This window comes from Alligator sinensis, unplaced genomic scaffold (genome assembly GCF_000455745.1).
Source record: "Alligator sinensis unplaced genomic scaffold, ASM45574v1 scaffold153_1, whole genome shotgun sequence".
Lineage (NCBI taxonomy): Eukaryota > Metazoa > Chordata > Crocodylia > Alligatoridae > Alligator > Alligator sinensis.
This window is the reverse complement of record NW_005842099.1, coordinates 661001-681663: the sequence shown is the minus strand read 5'-3', so window position 1 is coordinate 681663 and position 20663 is coordinate 661001. Positions and strand designations below refer to the sequence as shown.

At 45.4% G+C, this 20663-nt stretch overlaps 1 protein-coding gene across 2 annotated transcripts in view; it reads right to left on the bottom strand.

The window, feature by feature from the left end:
- Window positions 1-20663, bottom strand: part of EPM2A (EPM2A, laforin glucan phosphatase) — a 104404-nt gene that overhangs the window by 77786 nt on the left and 5955 nt on the right. For both annotated transcript variants that reach the window (XM_025204871.1, XM_025204872.1), the window contains exon 3: window positions 8010-8079. The gene's annotated coding sequence lies outside the window, so the exon portion shown is untranslated. The remainder of the gene's footprint in view (window positions 1-8009; window positions 8080-20663) is intronic.

Sequence of the window (20663 nt, the reverse complement as noted above, 5' to 3'; positions counted from 1 at the left end):
GGCAAAATTTGGGGTGGCTATAGCTCCCCCAAGCCAGCCCTGTGCATGTGTGTGGCTGCACATGGCCAGGAACTCAGCTGGGCAGCCAGTTGCCTGCAGGTAAGTGTAGGGGGGGGGGGGGGGGGGGGGCCCGAAAAAGGCCCACAGTGTGGGAGGGAGTGGGGCAGGGGCTGGGAGCAGGACAGAGCTACAGGTGGCTTGTCCAGGGGGCATGGGTGTGATGGAGAGCCCCAAGCCCACAGCAGTCAGCCCACATTTGCCCTTGCCCTGCTGGGCTCTGCTCTGGCCGTGGTAGGGGAAGGAGGGTGCAGGGAGCAGGGAGGAGAGGCAGGCATGTGCTATCCCACCCGCAGCCCCGCTGGGTCCACCCAGCCTCCCCAGCAGGTCACAGAGTCCCACCCTGCCCTTGGCAGAGGCAGCACCAGGAAGGGAAGGGGCCCCTCCTGCTGCTGGAGTCCAGCTCCTGCCAGGGGTAGGGGGACTCCAATTTGGTGTTTGCGCAGGGCCCCAATAAATCTTAATCCACCTCTGAATTTTATAGATTAATTTTACTGTGTTTGCCACTAGAAAAATCCTCCCCCGGGCTTTTATAACCTCTTTCATCATTTTGACCCTTTGAACTAGCATAAAGGGGCCAAAGGAAGAAGAGGATCTTGTTCATTAGGTTGGTATAAATAACACTTACCTACTTCACAAGGGTGCCAAAGCTTCATTACTATTCACAAAGTACTTTGATATACTCAGATCAAAGGTAACATGCAACAGCAGATGCAAACATTACAAAGTCGATTTAATTATAATTTACAGGATTTAAAACTAAGCTGTTATTACCAAAAAAAGTCAAGCTTGTCAATTAAACACGTATCTTAAAAGCAGAAGGGTAAAAAAGATATTGAGCCCTCTAGAAATGAGGCACCATACAGAAGATATTTGACTGTATGCAACACCATAATATTCTTCCATTAGTCAGCAGAGAGCAAGCAGACCTGAATTTAATGTGACACATACCATATGACTACATAAGGAGAAAAATGTGTTTCTTTTGCAGAGACATATGTTATGTAATCCTTTCATTTCGAAAGCAAACGTTCACTGAGGACAGGAACCGTGCTTCAACAGTGCCTAATTAATGCAGTGTCTGCAAGTGTTCATTGTTTCTGTTTCCTTAGAAACAAATACTCTTTGGCAACTTCTACTGGTTGGTAGAAAATTCCTGTATTTTACCATTCTGTCAATGCTTAAAGAAAGAGACCCTGCTTAGTTTCCACTATTATTTACAAGCCTTTACTGTGGCAAACAATACATCAAGAAGTCCCCAGTAACAGAGAGCAAAATATTAGGCACTAAGAATCTTTCTGAAATCTTGGTGTCCATTTAGTTGCATTAATTGTGCTTCAATTGCCTTTTTAAAGTAGAGGTGGATGCATTATTGAATTCAGGATCATTAAGTGTTTTTGAGTACACTAAGTATAAAAAATATACTACAGCTCTGAAGATGGTGTAGTTGGTCTCTCATGTCAGCGCACAAAAACTTTTTCTATTTGCCTAAAGAAATTTAGGCTTAAAATCTTTCCCTATTCTTGTTTTTCTTTATACTGGTACTGGGAAGAGATTGTGTACCTAACTACACTGTGAAGGACAATGTGGTAGAAAAAACAAACACACAGATCTTTGCAGAGGAGTCACCTGTGTCCAATGGCAGGGAGATCCAAGACAGCTGGGGTTACTCTTCCACTGCAGCCTTCATCCGCCTTCACAGCTGTTAACTATGCCTTTTGCATCTACCTGCTGCACTGTTGAGGTGTTTGTGTTGTGTTGGACTGCTCTTCATCTGATACCTCACCTTTGACCTTACCGCCATGGGTGACCCTACCAAGAGTAAAAGACTCCCAGTAGTTTTGCTCTTAAGGTTATCTACACACAAGCCTCGCCACCCCATCAAGGTGGCAGTTCATGGAGGCAACAGCCTCCTCACATAAAACATGTCAAGCGCAGGCTTCTCCTACTGGTCCAACAGCTCTACAATAACAAATACCAATGCCCATAACTTATACAAAGTCCTGCAGCAATGAATGGGTGGTGACAGGAACAGATGAAGTAATATCTGAGAGTCCCTAGGCAGTAGTGACATGGTGGTTGCTTCACCCTTGGTATGGGACAAGAGGGTGATTCAGCAGATTCAATCACAACTGAGCAGTCCTTTTTAGGATCCCCTCTGCTTACTCTGCATGGAGAGGGGCCTAGAAAAGATGCCCCACTTTATCTTACCTGACTGGAGAGCCACTTCCAGGGGGATTGCTCAAATTGTGGTCGAAACACAAAAATGCCCTTTGCATCCTGGAGTGTATGAAGCCCACTATGTGGCCTGAACTGTGACAGACCTGAACACAGAACAGCTATAGTCTCCCAAGAACTCTTACGATATAACATCAATACCACTGCTCTCAGTGACACCAAACATACAGATGAAAGCCATCTGAAGGAGGAAGGGGGTGGCTATATGTTCTGGATAGGAAAACCTGCAAATGACAGGCAAGACACGGTGTTGGTTTTGCCACTAAAAACCAGACTGTCAGCCAAATGACTGAGTTCCCTGTCGACATTAACGAGTGCCTCATGACTCTCCATCTCCAACTGGCCAATAATTTATTTGCTACCGTCATCAATGCATACGCCCCAACACTTGATGCTGAGGAAAACCACAAAGAGCAGTTTTCATAAATTGTAAGGGGCTGGAAGGGACCTCGCAAGATCATTGGCCCAGCCCAACTGCACTAGGCAGGAAAGACAACTGGGGTCAGGTGACTCCATCAAGGTGACCATCCAGTATCCTCTTGAAGATTTCCAGGGTAGGTGACTGCACCACCTCTGGAAGGAGTTTATTCCATAGTCTGGACACCCTAACTGTGAAGAAGTTTTTTCTAATGTTAAGTCTCAAATGGTCTTCCAGGAGCTTGTGGCCCTTACTCCTGGTTTTCCCCAAAGGTGCCTTGGTGAACAGTTGTTCACCAAGCCCTTGATGTATTTCTCTGATGTAATGGTAAACTACTACCACGTCCCTTCTCAGCCTTCTCTTTTTTAGGCTGAAGAGGCCCAAGTCTCTCAGCCTTTCCTCATATGGCTTGCCTTGCAAGTCTCTGATCATACTGGTGGCTCTTCTCTGGACTCTCTCAAGGTTTCCCACGTCCTTGTTGAAGTGCAGCAACCAGAACTGGATGTAGTGTTCTAGCTGCAGTCTCACCAATGCTGAGTAAAACAGAAGAATCACTTCCTTCATTTTGCTTGAGATGCACTGGTTGATGCATGCCAGAGTATTGTTTGCCCTCCTGACTACAGCATCGCACTGCTGGCTCATGTTCATACTATGGTCTATTATTACCACTAAGTTCTTTTCAGTCCTGGTGCTAGTCAGTTTGGCGCCACCAAGCCTGTAAGTATGTTGGGGATTGTTCGTCCCCAGATGGATCGCTTTACACTTCTCAATGTTGAGCTTCATCTGTTTAAGTTTTACGCTGACCCTAATGAAATCCTGACTCTCATCCCAGAAAAGGTCAAGATTATCCTCCTTGGAGACTTCAATGAGATAGTTGGCTGGGACTTTCACATGTGGAGGGGCACCATTGGGAAGGAAGGAGCAGGCAAGGTCAATTCCAACAGCATCTTTTTACTCACCATGCAACACTCCCACTCAAAACAGATTATGTTATTCTAAGAGTGCATGATCTAAAAGATATCCATATCACCTGTGTCATGAGAGGAGTCAATGACTGCTGGACTGATCATCATTTAGTGAGATCAATCATGCACATCTGAGTTGTGTTGAAACTTCGAAAGCAAATCAAATCAGTTAGAAGACCGCACAACATCAAATGCCTTCAGATCCCTAGATCTGTGAAGCCCTCCAAACATAGCTAATAAGAAACCTGACAATTTTAGGATTAAAAATTATAACACTTGCGTTGAGGAAGATTGGCAAGCTCTAAAAGAAACCACCCATGAGGCTTGCACAGAATCAATTGGCTTTATCACCTGACATCATCAGGACTGGTTTGATGAAAATAACACTGAGATCAAAGCCCTTCTTGATCAGAAGAGAAAAGCTTTCTGTGACTGGCAAAATTATCCTACATCTAGTCAGAAGCAAGGAAATTTTCAGTAGCTTAAAGCAGAAGCCCAGAGGAAGATTCAAGAAGTCAAAAACAAATGGTGGGAAGAGAAGGTGAAAGAAATCCAACAATTTGTTGACAATCATGACATGCAGAGCTTTTTCAGTGCAATCAAAGCTGTGTATGGACCAAGTTCTTGTGGACTTACCCCACTTAGATCTGAGGATGGCAGTGTGCTCCTCAAAGACAATAAGTCCATCAAAAACTGCTGGAAGGAGCACTACTCAAAAGCTCCTGAACTGAGACTTGACGGTGACTGATGAAACCATCAAATCCATCCCACAGCATCCAGTAAAGAGAAGCACTTGCCAATCTACCAACCTCTGAAGAAATCTACCAGGCGATAATGCAGGTGAAGAACAGCAAAGCATCTGGCCCTGACTGCATACCAGCTGAGGTCTTCAAAGTTGGTGGGAAAACTATGACCAACAAGCTCCACACTGTTTCTCAAAATCTAGAACAGTGAGGAAATTCCTACTGACCTAAGGAATGCCAACCTTTGCACTATTTTTAATAAGAGAAATGAGGCTGAGTGTGGAAACCATCAAGGTATCACCCTCCCCTCCATCTCTGGGAAGATCTTCGCTCGAATTCTGCTGAACTGACCATCCCGTCTTACTGAAAAAATCTTTCCTGAGTCTCAATATGGTTTCAGATCATTGAAAAGCACCATAGACCTGATTTTGGTGGCTCAGCAGATCCAGGAAAAATGCTGAGAACAACACCAGGAACTGTATATGGTTTTTATCAATTTGACCAAAGCCTTCAATTCTGATAACCATGAGGCTCTATGGAAGATCTTATCGAAGTCTGGCTGCCCAGGGAAATTTATCACCATACTGACTCCTTGATGACCAGATGACTGTGCAGTGGCTCCTCTACGGAGCCCTGTGCCATTCAAAGTGGTGTCAAGCAGGGCTACGTGATTACACCAATTTTGTTTTCCATCTTTCTTGTAGTCATCAAGGTGCTTATTTGTGGCCATTTGCCCCATGGCATCAGCATTGAGTACAGGATGGACAGGAACCTTTTCAACCTTTCCCACCTCATTGCCAAAACCAAAGTTACATCAGCCTCAACTGTGGAACTTCAGTACACCAATGATTGTGCTGTCATTGTTCATACTGAGGAGTACCTACAAAGAGCCTTTAACTGCTTCTCTCAAGCATACCAGTGCTTGAGACTGACCCTTATCATTGGAAAAACAAAGATGCTTCACCAGCTTGCTCTGGGTCAGTAAACGCCCCTGGCAAAGATCCTCATCGACAGACAGGAGTTAGAGAATGTTGAACACTGCATACCTCAGCAGCCATCTCTCAAAGAAAGCCAAAATTGATGACGAGATCCAGTATAGGATCTGATATGCCAGCTCTGCCCTTGGAAGACTGTATCATTGTGTGTTCAAAGATCACAACATAAAGACTTGGAACAATGCTCCTATTATATAAGGCTGTGGTAACCCCAATTCTTCTCTATGGCTGTGAAGCTTTGGTGACCTACAGGGACCACCTGAAAAGCCTGGAATGCCTTCACCAGCACTACTTCTAGAAGATCCTTGGCATAAAATGAGAGGATTGTCATACAAATGCCAGGGTCCTCACCAATGCTAACACCACCAGTTTGGAAGCATTGATTAGAAGCTGCAGTAGACAAGGCATTGCAGGCACATGCCTAATGTATATTTACCAAAACGACTGTTATACTCCCAACTCAGCCAAGGACAAAGGGCATGCAGGTGCCAGAGGAAGCACTTCAAAGACACCCTCAAGGCAAATACTAAGAAGTTTGGCATTGACACCACAAATTGGGAAAATCTAGCCAGCGACAGGGCTACATGGTGAGGCCTTGGGAGAGAAGGTACATCTTCCTTAGCAGAAAACCATCTCACCCTGGAGGCAGAAAAACAACAGAAATGGGAGGAAAGGAAAAGACCAAGAAAACCGCTGTCCGATCCTCCCTTGAACCACCACCTGTGGCATCTGCCAGAGATTCTGTGGCTCTAGAATCAGCTTTTTAGCTATCAACAGACTCCTCCACATTCCTTTTACTTGACCCGTGGGAGTGATCATCCTCGACCGTGAGAGGTCACCGATGATGACAGTAAAAAAAAAGAGCCAAGGTGATAAAAAATGGGATTCACAATTTAAAACTGGGAATAGATAGTAGCCATCAAAATTGAGGAGCAAATCTAGTCACCATCTTTTCAAAAGTGAACAGACAAGGACTCTAAAAAATGCCTTAGCTTTAAAGAAAGTTAGCCAGTCCAGAGAAGGTATGCAATCCATGGCTTGCTTTGGTAATATCAGCAATTTGGTGCCTCGGCCAGACTGTACATGTTCCTAGACAGCCCTTCACTGGAAAATGCAAATTGTATGTGGCCCTCAGCTGAGGCTAAATTGTGCACTTCTATCATAACATCCCCTGAATTGTATTTTCATAAATGGAAAGTCACAATACTTAAGTTGATTATATATTCCGCCACACTTAGACTGTCAAAAATGAAGCTGAAAGAAATAGGCTATAACATCTACTAATTTAAATATTTAGCAACAGCTATCAAAATAAGACTAGTATGTGGTGGCAATTATGCAACAGCATTTAGTATTTATTTTTAAATTCACAATGTTTATTCCATAGATATAGAGACAAAAAGAACTGTCATCAAATCTAATATACTTATCCTTATATGACTACATTGCTCTACCAGCCTATTTTACACTTTCTATCAGTATCATCTAGTTTCATGTGTTCAACATGTGCGGGCCGCCTCCCGATCCCGTCCATGTCGCCATGTGCGAGCTGGGAGCGATATGCGGACCCGTCTTTGCACATGCGGGCTGTGGCCAGCAGCCCGGGCACGCGGGGTCAGAAGAAACCGTGCGGCGGCAAGGCACGCACGGGCTAGAATTAGTCACAGACGCGTAGTGGTTGATTCAAAGATTATTTACTTACACCCAAGATGGTCGCGGTGTAGGCTGGACAGTTTCCAGGTTCAGCTCTGCTTAAATCCTCATTGGAGGACTACGACAAACTCGGTTCTTGGGCCCTGGAGTTGTTAAGGCTCCGCGGGTTCGGCAATTTCTTTCCCATGGAGTTGTCGAAGCTCCGTGGGTTTGGATCTTGAGTATATAGGATAGGGATACGTCTAGGATTGCGCTCGGCGACAGGGAGAGGCCAGAGGCTGTTTAGACCTCTGTTGCCTTCTTAAGAAATGCGTTGGGTTCGTAAGGATCCGCAGCGCTTAGAGATCTTCACGCTCTCCCTCTGGGACTCCAATTGCTTTCTCTCCCACTTGGGCGGAAACCACCCAAGCTCTTTAAACGGCTAGCAAGCCAATTGCTAGCCGCCACGTGTGCATAATTTAACACAAGCCAATAATGGGGCTCGAATTAAAATACAAATAGCGGGAACTCCTTTGCACCGTGCATTTCTGAGATGCAAAAGAAATGCATCATGCAAAGAAAACTACAAATTGGCGGGAAAATTCTCCGTTGCACCGGAGTTCTCCTCTGCAGCAGAGAACTCCATCGTGCAAAGAAGCTGCAATTTAACGGGAACATAATTTAGCAGTGCCAAAGCACACACAAAACAAAAATTCACAACTTTGGGTTGTGACACAACAGTCTTTCAGCTATAGAATATGTGGCAGAATTCACTGAAGAGTTGTGCTCCACTGGTCCATCTTTTGTTTAAATAAAATTATAGAACAGATGTATAATATATAGACAAAGGATATATAACACAGCTCCATGAAATCCAATGGATCTACATAGACTATCAACAGCTGAGTAATTTCCAACAGGGTTGCAAAGGAAAACTTCAAAATATTAATCTAGTGTATACCTGATGGTGCTTGCAGGTAACCTGAATCAATGGCGTCAGGGAGGTACGAATGATCAACTGACCATTAATTCTGAAATTTAAAAATGACAATTAGTAGTATGCTGAAAAATGAACAGTGTAAAATAAATTAAATATCAAAATAAACACAGGAGCTGTGGACTTTTATTCCACATTTAAAGTGAAACTTCCATTTTATACATTCATTGGACTCCACAACTGAATTCGTGCTTTAATTATTTCAGAAATTATAGGCTACAGCAGGAAGCATTGTTTGAAATTCTGGTATTGGACTGAATGAACCCAATCGTCTCTTTAGGTTTTCAAATCTATGAATTTAAGTCCACTTATCACAAAGAACTCATGACTGCTTATTATACTAACAACATTCATGACAAGGATCTCCTAGCTCAGAATCTTGATTCAGAAGCCACTTAACCACAGATTCTTTGAATCCTGGAGAAAGGTCTTTACAATTTCAAATTTAATACAAGTGGTTTGTGGCATTAGATAATTTCTGAAACAAAACTCAGTATATATTCAAGCAAGCCACTGAAAAGGAACTACAGCATCCAGCAGAGGCATGAAAACTGCAGGTCTTTTCAACATCGCTCCAATCCTACTAAGTCGTTCTAGAGGCTTTTAAATTGATGGGGTGGCTTTGAACTATGCAGACTCAGCGTGGGTGGGCGAGTCTGGAGCAGGTGCTGGGTGGGCTGAGGCCAAGGCTGTGTGCACAGGTTCCAGCTGATCCACTCCAGCTGGGACAAGTCCAGAGAGGGTGTGGGTGCAGGGTGGGCTGGGGCCAGGTCGGGGCTGTGCACTCAGCTGCTGCTGGGCACTGGTGGCATTGGCGGGGAGGAGCCACAGGGCATGCGGGCTCTGGGCTGTTGCGAAGAGGGGCATGCTGACCAGCCTGCAACAGCTCCCCAGAACTGCCTGTGTGGCCTGTGAGCCCAAATAATTGCCCACCCCCACCTATAACTCACCCATAACTGTAAGGGAAAGGACTTGAAAATCTTGACCCCAACATGGTCCATTTATACTGTACTAATAAAATATATTAAGCCTTAACAAAGCACAGAACCCCATATTTAACACTAAGCACATGAACTATCTCAATGACTGGATGAAGGCCTTGTACAATAGCACAGTGTTTCCCAACCAGTGTGCCGTGGCACAAAAGTGTGCCATTGGAAATGAACAGGTGTGTTGTGGAATTTTGCCATGGCATTGAGCTACAATAGGTATGAGGTTGGGGAATGCCTTAAGAGGTGTGCCACGGAAAAAATTTTATTAATGTAAGTGTGCGTTGGGCTGGAAAATGTTGGGAAACACTGCAATAGCATACAGACTTTATGAGCATATTTATCCATTTTCAAATGATGCTTATCTGTTTGCTAATGGCATCAAGACCTTATCCACATAAAAGATATTCAATGAACATTTAATACACATTAATCTTGTTTTGCTTTTCTGTTTTGGTAGCTATTTCCAGCAGGGTTACCAGCAACAAGAGCTAATTGTCCTCCTTAACAATCCCTTTTCAGTTTACATATATTTGATACTTAAAATTGTTTGCATACTTTGCTGCATGGGTATTCTCAACAGGAATGATGTCATGGAATACATATGCCCAAAGTTTCTTGAATCTGGGATAAACTTAAGAGGAATTTAGGGATTTGCAGATGTAGGGACAGGCACCATTTCAACCAACAATAAATGGTTCTTGATTATGTCATCTTTAACCTCAAGCACAATTACAGCTATGTGGCTTTCTAAAACCAGTTTAATTCCCAGTTGCTACGCAGAACTGAAGATAAGTAGAATTGCTTTTCAGAATTAGCAGATTTACCTCTCTAGCTAAGTAAACAAGTTCCCGATCTGGGAAACCAATTGAATTTTGGTTCAATGTGGCTTAATTTCTCTCTCTAATATATTACATTGTTACGACTACTTTTGCACAATCTTCAATGATTTTGAACATCAGCTAGCCATTCTTCTTAGTACTTAGAAATTCTTTAATGAATTCCTTGTAGTGGAACGTTGAAACTCTTTAATAGGACTTTGAGGTCGTAAGACCCTTGTTTTCTTGAAAGTATCGTTCTTTATGTAAATTTCTAGTTTTCAAATAATGCCCTGGCCCGTATGCAGGCTAGGGACATCTTTGATACAGACACTTCTGGTGGTGCTTCCACATCTTTGGGGAGCCCTTCTGCCCCAAACCCCTCTCTGTTCTTTGCCGTTTGACCATCGAGAACCAGCTGTGATGTACCAGAGGACACAAATAGAAGTTATATTTATCATGTGATCAGGAGCCCTCTGAAAGCACTCTACAGTCATGCTGTGACACATGTGACAAATTAACCCTCATCAAATGAAGGATCAGATGCAGGCACTTCACTTAGAAGCACCTTAGAGAACTTCAGGTCCCTAGGGTACATCTGTCATGTGACTGAGGCTAAGCTGATGTATCCCAGCCCTGCCCCCAGTGCTGTCTGCAGGGAGGAAGGGGGGGTGGGAAGGGAGCTGCAGGCTGGGGTGTGCCTGCCCCCACTTCTTTCATTTCAGGCTGGGCAAACCCCAGCCCACACCTTGCTCCTCCTCCCTTCCTGCACACAGAACAAGAGTTGAGAGGGCGGAGGTGGGCTGCATCAGCCCAGCTCCAATTGCATGACAGGCAGGCAGGCTTGATCCCTCCCTCCACCCACCCACAGGCAAATGTCTGTTAGGTAGTGGAGGAAGGGGGGGTGTCACTAACTTATGGCGTTTCATGTAAAGCGCTATGAGTTAGAGCAGGGACTTGTACATCTGTCAGCACCTAGAGTGTCTCTACCCTACCTATCTTGTTCAGCAGAGGGGATCCAGCCCTTATTTAGCAGAGGGGATTTTGCCAGCTAGAAGGATCATACCTTTGTCTAGTTATGAGCTCGGAAAAAATGGATCTCCCTTTCTGAAGATGCGCACGTCTGTATGATCAAATACCCTGTAACTGCAAGTGTCACTGACATTGAGTAGTTTATAAGAGGATAAAAGATAATAAAAAGGATTTATTACAAAAAACCCCAACAAGATGATAAATTAGTAACCATGTGTTGAGATACAGAGATATAAGAATAAACAAGCAAACAAACAAATAAATCAGAATAGCCTGTTCTTACCCTGCACCTTAAAATCAAGCCAGCTTCAATGGGTTAAAAAGCAGTTTCTCCCTTTGACCTTATCACCAGGACCTCCAGCAATTTCTTTTACCAGCTCAGGCTAACAGACTCCAGTCTCCCTTGCTAAAGACAAAGCCATGCTCTCAAACCAGGCTTAAATATATTTTTCTCTGGCTGTTCACATACATCACCTGTTGGGTTTGAACCTGCAGGGGAGTGGGGTGGGGGGAGGTTCACAATATGCTCATAACTTCCAGCCCCCAAAAGTGCATGTTTTCCAGACTATAAACTGGGAGAACATGCGTATCCCTTTCAGACATGGAGATTTCCTAATCTAATATATTATCTCTCTCCTAATTTCCCTTTAGTGGGAAATGTTCTCCTTGTTTCAAGTTATTATTTCATGATAGAGCTTTTCCTTGTAAAATGTAAATTCACCATTGTCTGGTTACGGTCTGGTTCCCATGCCTCAGAACACATATGCAAGGGTGATGAGTAAACAAACCCCTGTCAAATGCTAATCCTCAGTGATTACCTCTTCTAAATGTGAATAGGTGAGAGCCACATAAATTAATCATCACCTCACTAAAATAGCTTTGGCTATATATATCAAAACTACATGTATATCAAATGCCACAATCTATACAGACATAAGAACAATAAGGCTGATCTCAGCTTGATGTTACCTATACACAGAGACTGCACATGGCATGTTAGTAAAACAACTTCAAGAAACTATGAAGGCACTCTACCAACCCCCAATTCATGGCAATAGTTTCATAGTTTTTAGGGGCTGGAAGGGAACTTACAGATCATCAGGTCCAGCCCCCCTGCACTTTGGCAGAAAAGACCGCTGGGGTCAGATGACCCCAGCAAAATGGGCATCAAGATGCTTTTTGAAGATCTCCAGGGTGGATGACTGTACCACCTCTGGGGGGAGTCTGTTCCAAACCCTTGGTACTCAACTTGTAAAGAAGTTTTTTTCTTAGGTCTAGTCTGAAGCAATCTTCAATCAGTTTGTGCCCATTATTTCTAGTTCTCCCCTGGAGGCCTTGGTGAATAGTAGCTCCCCCAGGCCCTGATGTAATCCCCTGATATACTTATAGGCTGCCACCAAGTCCCATCTCAGTCTTCTCTTCTCCAGTCTGAACAGTCCCAAGTCTTTCAGCCTCTCCTCATATGACCTGCTCTCTAGACCTCTAATCATGTGCATGGCCCTCCTTTGGACTATCTCAAGGTTCTCCACATCCTTCCTGAAGTGCGGAGCCAAGAACTGGATATAGCACTCCAGCTACCAAGGCTGAGTAGAACTGGAGGATGACATCTTTAGCCTTGCTCGAGATGCCTTGGTAGATGCATGCTAGCATTTGATTAGCTCTGTCAGCTACAGCAGAGGCATGGTGGCTTATGTTCATTTTGTTGTTTATCAGAACACCCGGGTCTCATTCAGTTGTGGTGCTGGCGAGCGTAGCACTTCCGAGCCTCTAAGTGTGTTGTGGATTATTTCTCCCAGATGGAGCACTCTGCATTTCTTTGTATTTAATTACATCAGGTTGAGGTCTGCCCACCTCACAAGTCTGTCCAGGTAGACCTGTAGTGCCAGTCTGTCCTGGAGCATGACCACGCTTCCCCATAGTTTGGTGTCATCAGCAAACTTTGCCAGTTCACATTTAATACCAGCATCCAAATTGCTGATTAACATATTGAAAAGCACTGGTCCGAGTACTGAGCCCTGAGGGACACCACTGGTCACCTCCCTCCATGATGACCCAGTCCCACCTATAAGTACTCTTTAGGTCCTACCACAGAGCCAATTACCTAGCCACCAGACCATAAAGTAGTCAAGGCCGCATTTTTCCAATTTAACTATGAGGACATCATGGGAGACCAGGTCAAAGGCCTTTTTGAAATCCAAGTATACAACATCAACCTCATTTCTCCTATCCAGGTGGTGAGTTACCTGATCATACAAGGAGATGAGGTCTGGCATGATGGTCTAGCATGACCTGCTCTTAACGAAGCCATATTGGCTATCCTTCAGAATACTGCCTTCAGTTAGCCTGTTAGTGATGGACTCTGATAATTTTTCTAGGATTTTACCCAGGATTGAGGTCAAACTGATTGGCTAGTAATTCCTGTGGTTCTCCTTTATCCCTTTCTTAAAGATAGGCACCACATTGGCCTTCTTCCAGTCTTCTGGGACCTCTCCTGAACACCACGAATCTTCAAATAACTTTGCCATAAGTTGTGCAATGACGTTGGCCAGTTCTTTTAGCACTCAGGTGTAGTTCACCTGGTCCTGCTGACTTGTAGATATTTAGTCTTTATAGGTGCTCCCCCACAAGTTCTACGCCAACTATGGGAGGGTGGTCACTCCCATCATGATCAGCCTGCTTGACAGGATGCAGGATGAACACCCTTGGAGTGGTGGAATACTGATGTGAAGTATTCATTCAGGAGTTTGGTTTTGTCTTGAGTGTTGGTTATCAAATGTCCATTTTCAGTCATCAGGGGCCCTATGCTTTCTTTATTTTTTTTCCTACTCCCTACATATCAGAAGAAGGACTTTTTGTTGTCCTTAATTTGGGTTGCCAGTTTATATTCAGTTTGTGCGTTTACTGTCTGATCTGCTCCCTACAGATGTGGGCTATTGCTGTGTACTCCTTTTTGGTACCTATTCCTGACTTCCATCCCTTATAGGCTTCTCATTTTGATTTCAGGAGGTCCATGACTTCCCTTTGGGCCAAAGGGGTCTTCCAGCCCTTTTGCTGCTTTCCTTATGGAAGGGAATGGACTTTCTTTGAGCTTTTAGGATTGCTTCCTTGAGGAATGACCACTCTCCTTGTACTCCTTCCCTTATCGGACCATGGTCCTGTAAGGCCTCGCCAACCAATCTCCTGAACTTGTGGAAGTCAGCTTTCCTAAAATCAAGGATTTCTACCCTACTGGCCGATTACCCTGACCTACAGTGGATGGAAAAAGTGATCATCTCATGGTCACTGTTGCCCAGTTTCCCTTCTATATTCAAATTGCTTACTAGGTCGTCCCCTTTGGCCAGAAGCAAGTCTAGGAGTCCTTTGCCCCGGTCGTCCTGTAGACTTCCTGAGTGACCATACAAAGTATTTTTTTCAAGGGGAGGAAAGAGGAATTCATATAATGTTCATGAAAAGTGCTAGGGTGACAGGAAAGAGAGAACTGGGTGTATACAGTGTGGCAGAAGGCCACCTCTGGTTCTCCCCAAAAGCTCTGCTCTGTGACAATTTGGTTAGTATGGGCCCTGGAGAGGGTACACACCTTACCCTATCTCTTTAGGTAACCTGAGCTGGATACATTCCTGAGGGAGGGGGGAAACCTGATCTCTCTGCCTACGTGACTAGTATCACATACCTGGGTGAGAGGCTTGGGATCCCTGGTGGGCTAGAGACTGCCAGTCTGCCCAGCAACCAGTGATGCATTTCAAATTGGTTGGCTGACAGCCAACAGGTGCTGGCCTCCACTGGACCAGGTAAATAAGGACATAAGGGTTATAAGTTAAGGACTGCCCAAGAGGAGGGAAGGTAGCCATGATGAAAACTCAAGAGAGAAAGAGAAGAGCTGGACCATCTGAAACTTGCTCTGTCTCAAAACTCATGATCAATGAACTGCCTGCCTCCAGAGGGAATCTCCACCTGCCTCTGGATGATACTTGTGAGTAAGCTACCTGAGATCTAACTAGATATATAGTTTGCAGTAACTCAGATGCATGATCAAAGGCCACTCCAGCCACCCTGTTTGTTCTATGGAATTTCTCTGATACTACTCAACTCTGTACCCTATTCCAACCCTACTCCTTGTAACCAATAACGTTCTCCTTTGTACCTAGCATGGGAGACTTATTGGGAGTGGGTCTACATTATGCCTTGGGTTCCCCTTGGTTCGGCTGACTAAGGGAGGCCACTACTTGTGCTTCCGACTGAAGGAAGCACCCCAAGTTCTTGAAGTGAGTCAAGTACCCTCAAGGGCTACTAGGCCTGTGTTTCCCAGGAGCTGCAGTGCTAAGATCAAGCCTGTCCCTGGGTGGTGGCAGCTCTACCCCCAGGCTAGCGGGTGTGCTCCAGGAAGGGGGTTGGCTGGATGTGAGGCACCCTCAGGGAGGCACTCGGAGCCTGGTAGGTGGTCGGGCGCATTGAGGTGGGTGGTTCAGCGCAGGAGCACCCCCTACTAGCCCGCTACATAGAGGACAGGAAAACTGGACGTGTCTACATAAGATGCTGACTGCAGTCAGCAGTCATGTCACCCGGCAAAAACCGTGATGCGACACTACTGTGCAGTGGTACAGTACTCAGAAAAATCATAAAAAAGGCATTTGCAAGAGCTACTGCACAGCAACTGTGGTTAGTGCACATTTATTTAGTACTTGTTTACACAAGTACTAAAATAAATGCACAGTAACCACTGTGCAGTAGCATCTTGTGTAGACACGGCCACTAAAAGCTAAGTATGAAGCCCCTATTAAGGTGATATAATACCGTATTTACACCATTAGAAGATGAAGTTTTTCTCCTCATTTAAAATGTGGGGGAAAAAGCCCCTCACCTTACAATTGAGTTGGGGGGAGAGGGAGAAGTGAACAGGCAGCCGCTGTGTCTCCAGCCCCAGCTCAGGTTTGAGGCTTGAGTTGGAACTGCCCCTCTCATCCCCACCCCTTTTCATGCCCCATCACTCCTCCCTTGCAACTCCCAGTCTCCCCCCACATGCCCCTTCTCCCTCCTCTGCTGCACTCCTTACCTTTGCTCCATACCAGCAGGCAATAGCAGCAGTGTGGAGCCAACACTGCTGTTCCACCCTGCCCCATAACAGCAATGGTGTGGAGCCAACACTGCTGCTAAGGGGCTGGGTTGGAGCCATGCTCTTGTGCCAGGCTATAGCAAGGAACGGAGCAAAAGTAAGGAGTAGGGAGAGACTTCAGAGAGGGGAGCCAGGAGGAAGGGGGTGGGGACCTGAGGCTGTGGGTAGCAGAAGGAGCATGGTGGGAGGAGGGAACAGAGGAAAGGGGAATCAGGGCAGCCTGAGGCTGTGGGGAGGGGGAGGTGGGGCAAGGGGGAGAACAGGCAGCAGGGAGCAAGTTCTCTACCTCTCTCACTGTCTGCCCCACTGCCTGCCTCATGAATGCCCCCCCACCTGCCCTACCACATCCCCTTTTATTGACTCCCCCACCATTTCCCACCACCTGCCCCATTACTGCCCCCTCATCACCTCTACCTCCACCACCTGCAATTGTCTGTGTGGCAGAGATTTAACATGATCCCCCAATAATTAGATTCTACACACATAAAGTCACAATAAATTTATAAATATTCCCTGTGTAGAATTTATAAATTTTACATGTATAGCCAATTTTGGATTTTAAACTTCATTGCAGAACAACAAGAAAGATTTTTTTACTTCCCTGCCTGCCATCTGACACCTCCAGGGAAGGAATTCTACCCGATCAACACATCAAAGAGCTACTCAACACAGCTCCCAAAGACACTCTCATGGACCCAGAGGGACAGCCTTCCATCTTCAGCTCTCTCTGTGCAAAAATGAAGTTTATTTCCTACCTATGGGGACTTTTTACCAGCTTGTACCAGCTATACTTTTCCCAGAGCCTGACAAAGGGACTTTGATCCCAAAAGCTTGCAGACAAGGACAGTTTTTTTGCGAGTTCCCAGTTGGTCTAATAAAAGGTATCGTTTTGGAACCAAGAGGTCTAGTTTTTTTGTGTGTCTTCTGTGTGTAGTCTAATTATTGAGAAGTCATCTTAAATTCAGGGTCATCTTGTATTTGGGTAAATATGGTATCATATGCTTCTGTATTTTAAACAATCTATACCAAAATGAATATATGGGCTATTTTCCTTTATATTCCAATTTTGAATGTGCAAATTAATAAGATTTTTTATCTACCCTCGCATAACGTCTACATCCACTACCCTAATTAATAAAATACAAATTCTTCTACTGAATATCTGGGCATACAGGACATTCCAAAACATCTAGAGCTGGATCAAACAGTTTTCCTTGGATCTTTATTTCCAACGGTGTAACTTTCGAGAATATCCATGCCACCCAATGTCTACTTCCAGTGTTATTGCATTATTCCTGCAAAACCAGATCGGGAATTATGGAAAGAGCCACAGTGGCCATGTAATTTAAGTGCCAATCATCCCTACTTGCTTTACCATGGCCTTCTGAATGACCCCAAGGTTGACACACAGTGACTTTTCTAAACACATGGATCCTATTAGTATTATTTACCTGAATCCAAGATCACTTCTAATTTAAGATGACCCCTGCACCGCAATAATTAGATCCTACATAAGGAAAATGTATACATTTGTTTACAATTTCTAGGTATAGAATCAAATTATCAGAATGTCATAATAAATCCATCCACCCAATTATTGCAGTGGGGAAAGCCCTCAGTGCTTGCACCTCCTGCCCACCTGCTTCCCTTTGCCTCTGCCCTGGTGCCTGCCTGCCACAGACTCTTCCCTCCACCCCCCCACAGGCTCCCTACAGCCTCTGCCCCCTGTAGCTTCTGTCACCCTGCCTGCTCCCTATAGCTTCTGTCCCTTTCCCCACAGCCTCTGTCCTCGCCCTCCCCCCTTACTGTCAGATATGACTCGAGCTCCATTTAATACTGAGCACATGGAAAGTACGCCCTCTGCCCAGCCACACAACAGCATCCTGGAGCTGAAGCTGCACTGTTCCTGAGCAGCTGGGCAGAGGATGCAGATTCCATGTGCTCCAAGCCCCAGCAGTGAATGGAGCCAAAGCCATACTGACAGTAAGGGGAGTAGTGGGAGGGGGCAAGTGGAACAGGGCAGGGGGTGTGGGGAGGAGACGACAGACAGCTGTTGTGGCCCTGACTCTGGCCCTGACCTGGGCTTGGGGCCAGAATCAGAGCCTCAGCTGCTGCCTTCACTGCCTCCCCCACCTTGTATGCAAATTCAGGAAGAGGAGCTTTTCAAGCAGTCTTCATAGGCAAGGTCAGCTTCCAAACTCTGCACCTGGCAATACAGTTTGGGGAGGAGGTAAGCAGCCAACGGTGGTGAAAGAATAGGTTGGGGACTATTTAGAAAAGCTGGACATGTACAAGTCCATGCGGCAAAACACAACACACCTGAGGGTGTTGAGGGAGTTGGCCTATGTGATTGCAGAGGCCATTATCTTGGAAAACTCATAACAATTAGGAGAAGCCCCAGACAACTGGAAAAGGGCAAATATAGTGTCCATCTTTAAGAAAGGTAAGAAGGAGGATCTGGGAAACTACAGTCCAGTCAGCCTCATCTCAGTCCCTGGAAAAACCAAGGAACAGGTCCTCAAGGCAACTATTTTGAAGCACTTGGAGGAAGAGAAGGTGATTAGAAATATTCAGCACAGATTCACTGAAGGCAAGTCATACCTGACCAACCTGATTACCTTCTATGATGAGATGACTGACTCTGTGAATGTGGGGAGAGCAGTGGATGTGGTATATCTTGACATTAGCATGATTTTTCATATGGTCTCCAACAATTCTCACAAGCAAGCTAAAGAAGTATGGGTTCAATGAATGGACTGCAAGATGAATAGAAAACTAGCTGGATTGTTAGGCTGAAAGGGTAGTAATGAATGACTCAAGGTCTAGTTGGCAGTTGGTCTCAAGTGGAGTGCCCCCAGGTGTCAGTCCTAGGGCCAGTTTTGTTCAATGACCTGAAAGATGGGATGGAATGCACCCTCAGCAAGTTTGCAGATGACACCAAGCTGCGGGGAGTAGTAGATATGCTGGAGGGTAGGGTTAGGATTCAGAGAGACCTTGACAATTGGAGGATTGGACCACAGGAAATGTTATGAAGTTCAATAGGGACAAGTGCAAAGTCCTGCACTTAAGACAGAAGAATCCCATGCACTGGTACAGGCTGGGCACTGGCTGACTAAGCAGCAATGTAGAAAAGGACTTGGGGGTTACAGTGGACAGTGAGCTGAATATGAGCCAACAGCATGCCCTTGTTGCAAAGCTGGGCTGCAAGAGTGTTAGTAGGAGTGTTGCCAGCAGATTGAAGGAAGTGATTCTTCCCCGTAATTTGGCACTGGTGAGGCCACATCTGGTGTATTGCATCCCGTTTTGGACTTCCCAATACAGAAATGATGTAAACACATTGGAGAGAGTCTAGCAGAGGGCAACGAAAATAGTTAGGGAGATGGGGCACATGACTTATGAGTAGGTACCTACTGAAATCGCAGCAGAACTGCACTGTGCAGTGGCTCCTTTAATCTTGCAGGTTCCCTTGCATGCCCCCCGCCACTGATTGGTAGAGCTGCCCCGCCCCTCAGCTCTGATCGGCAGGGAGGCAAAAACCATGGTTTTAAATATGGTGCAGTTTTTGCCTCCCAGCCGGTCAGCACCAAGTGGCAGAGGCCATTAGGGCCCCTCAACCAATTAGCAGCAAGAGGGCATGCAGGACAAACTGCAAGATTAAAGGAGCCTCTGTGCAGTGCATTTCTTCTGTGATTTCAGTAGGTCCCTACTTATGAAGAGAGGCTGAGGGATCTGGGCTTATTTAGTCTGGAGAAGAGAAGACTGAGGGGGGAATTTAATAACTGTCTTCAACTACCTGAAGGGTCCTTACAAAGAGGATGGAGCTAGACTGTTTTCAGTGGTGACAGATGACAGAACAAGGAGCAATGGTCTCAAGTTGCAGTCAGGGAGTTTTAGGCTGGATATTAGAAAAAAAAAAAATTACAGGGAGGGTAGCAAAACACTGGAACGGGTTACCCAGAGAGGTGGTGGATTCTCCATCCTTGGAGGTTTGTAAGACCTGGGTGGACAAAATCTTGGCTGGGATGATGTAGTTGCGGATTGCCCTGCTTTGAGCAGGGGGTTGGACTAGATGTTCCCTTCCAACTCTCATTGTCTATGATTCAATTCCCCATGCTGAATGGGCAGGGGAACCTCAACTTAGGTTCAAGTAAGTATGGTATTTAGCAGGGGTCAAGCTCATCTGACAGCAGGCAGAATTAGTGGCACAGGGCTGGTCCACAGGCAAGATGAGTGGCATAGAGCTAGTCCGGAGGCCAAATGAAGCCCGCAGATGAGTCCCACATGATGGATCCAGTGCACTAGGCTCATCCACTGCAGGTGCTGCTAGCACCCTGGACCAGCCCTGTGTGCTGTTAGTGTTGTAAATGTTTCGGACCTGGTTCTGTATTCCATGCACGCACTAGAACTGGCCCTGCACACCATGTGGAGTGCACTCTGGAACCAGCCTCACATACACCACATGTGATGTGCGGGTCTGCTGCAAGACCCACAGGCAGCACAGCGGGCTGGATGATGGGGATGTGTGGGTCAGGTCTGGCCTGCAGCTCATATCTTTTACACATCTTTTTTGGTATATATTCATTGTAGCAATCTGAAAAATGAAGAACAGTGTATTGTCTTGTCTAGTACAGAGTCATCCACTGGAAGAACTGTAAGCAAAAAAATGACA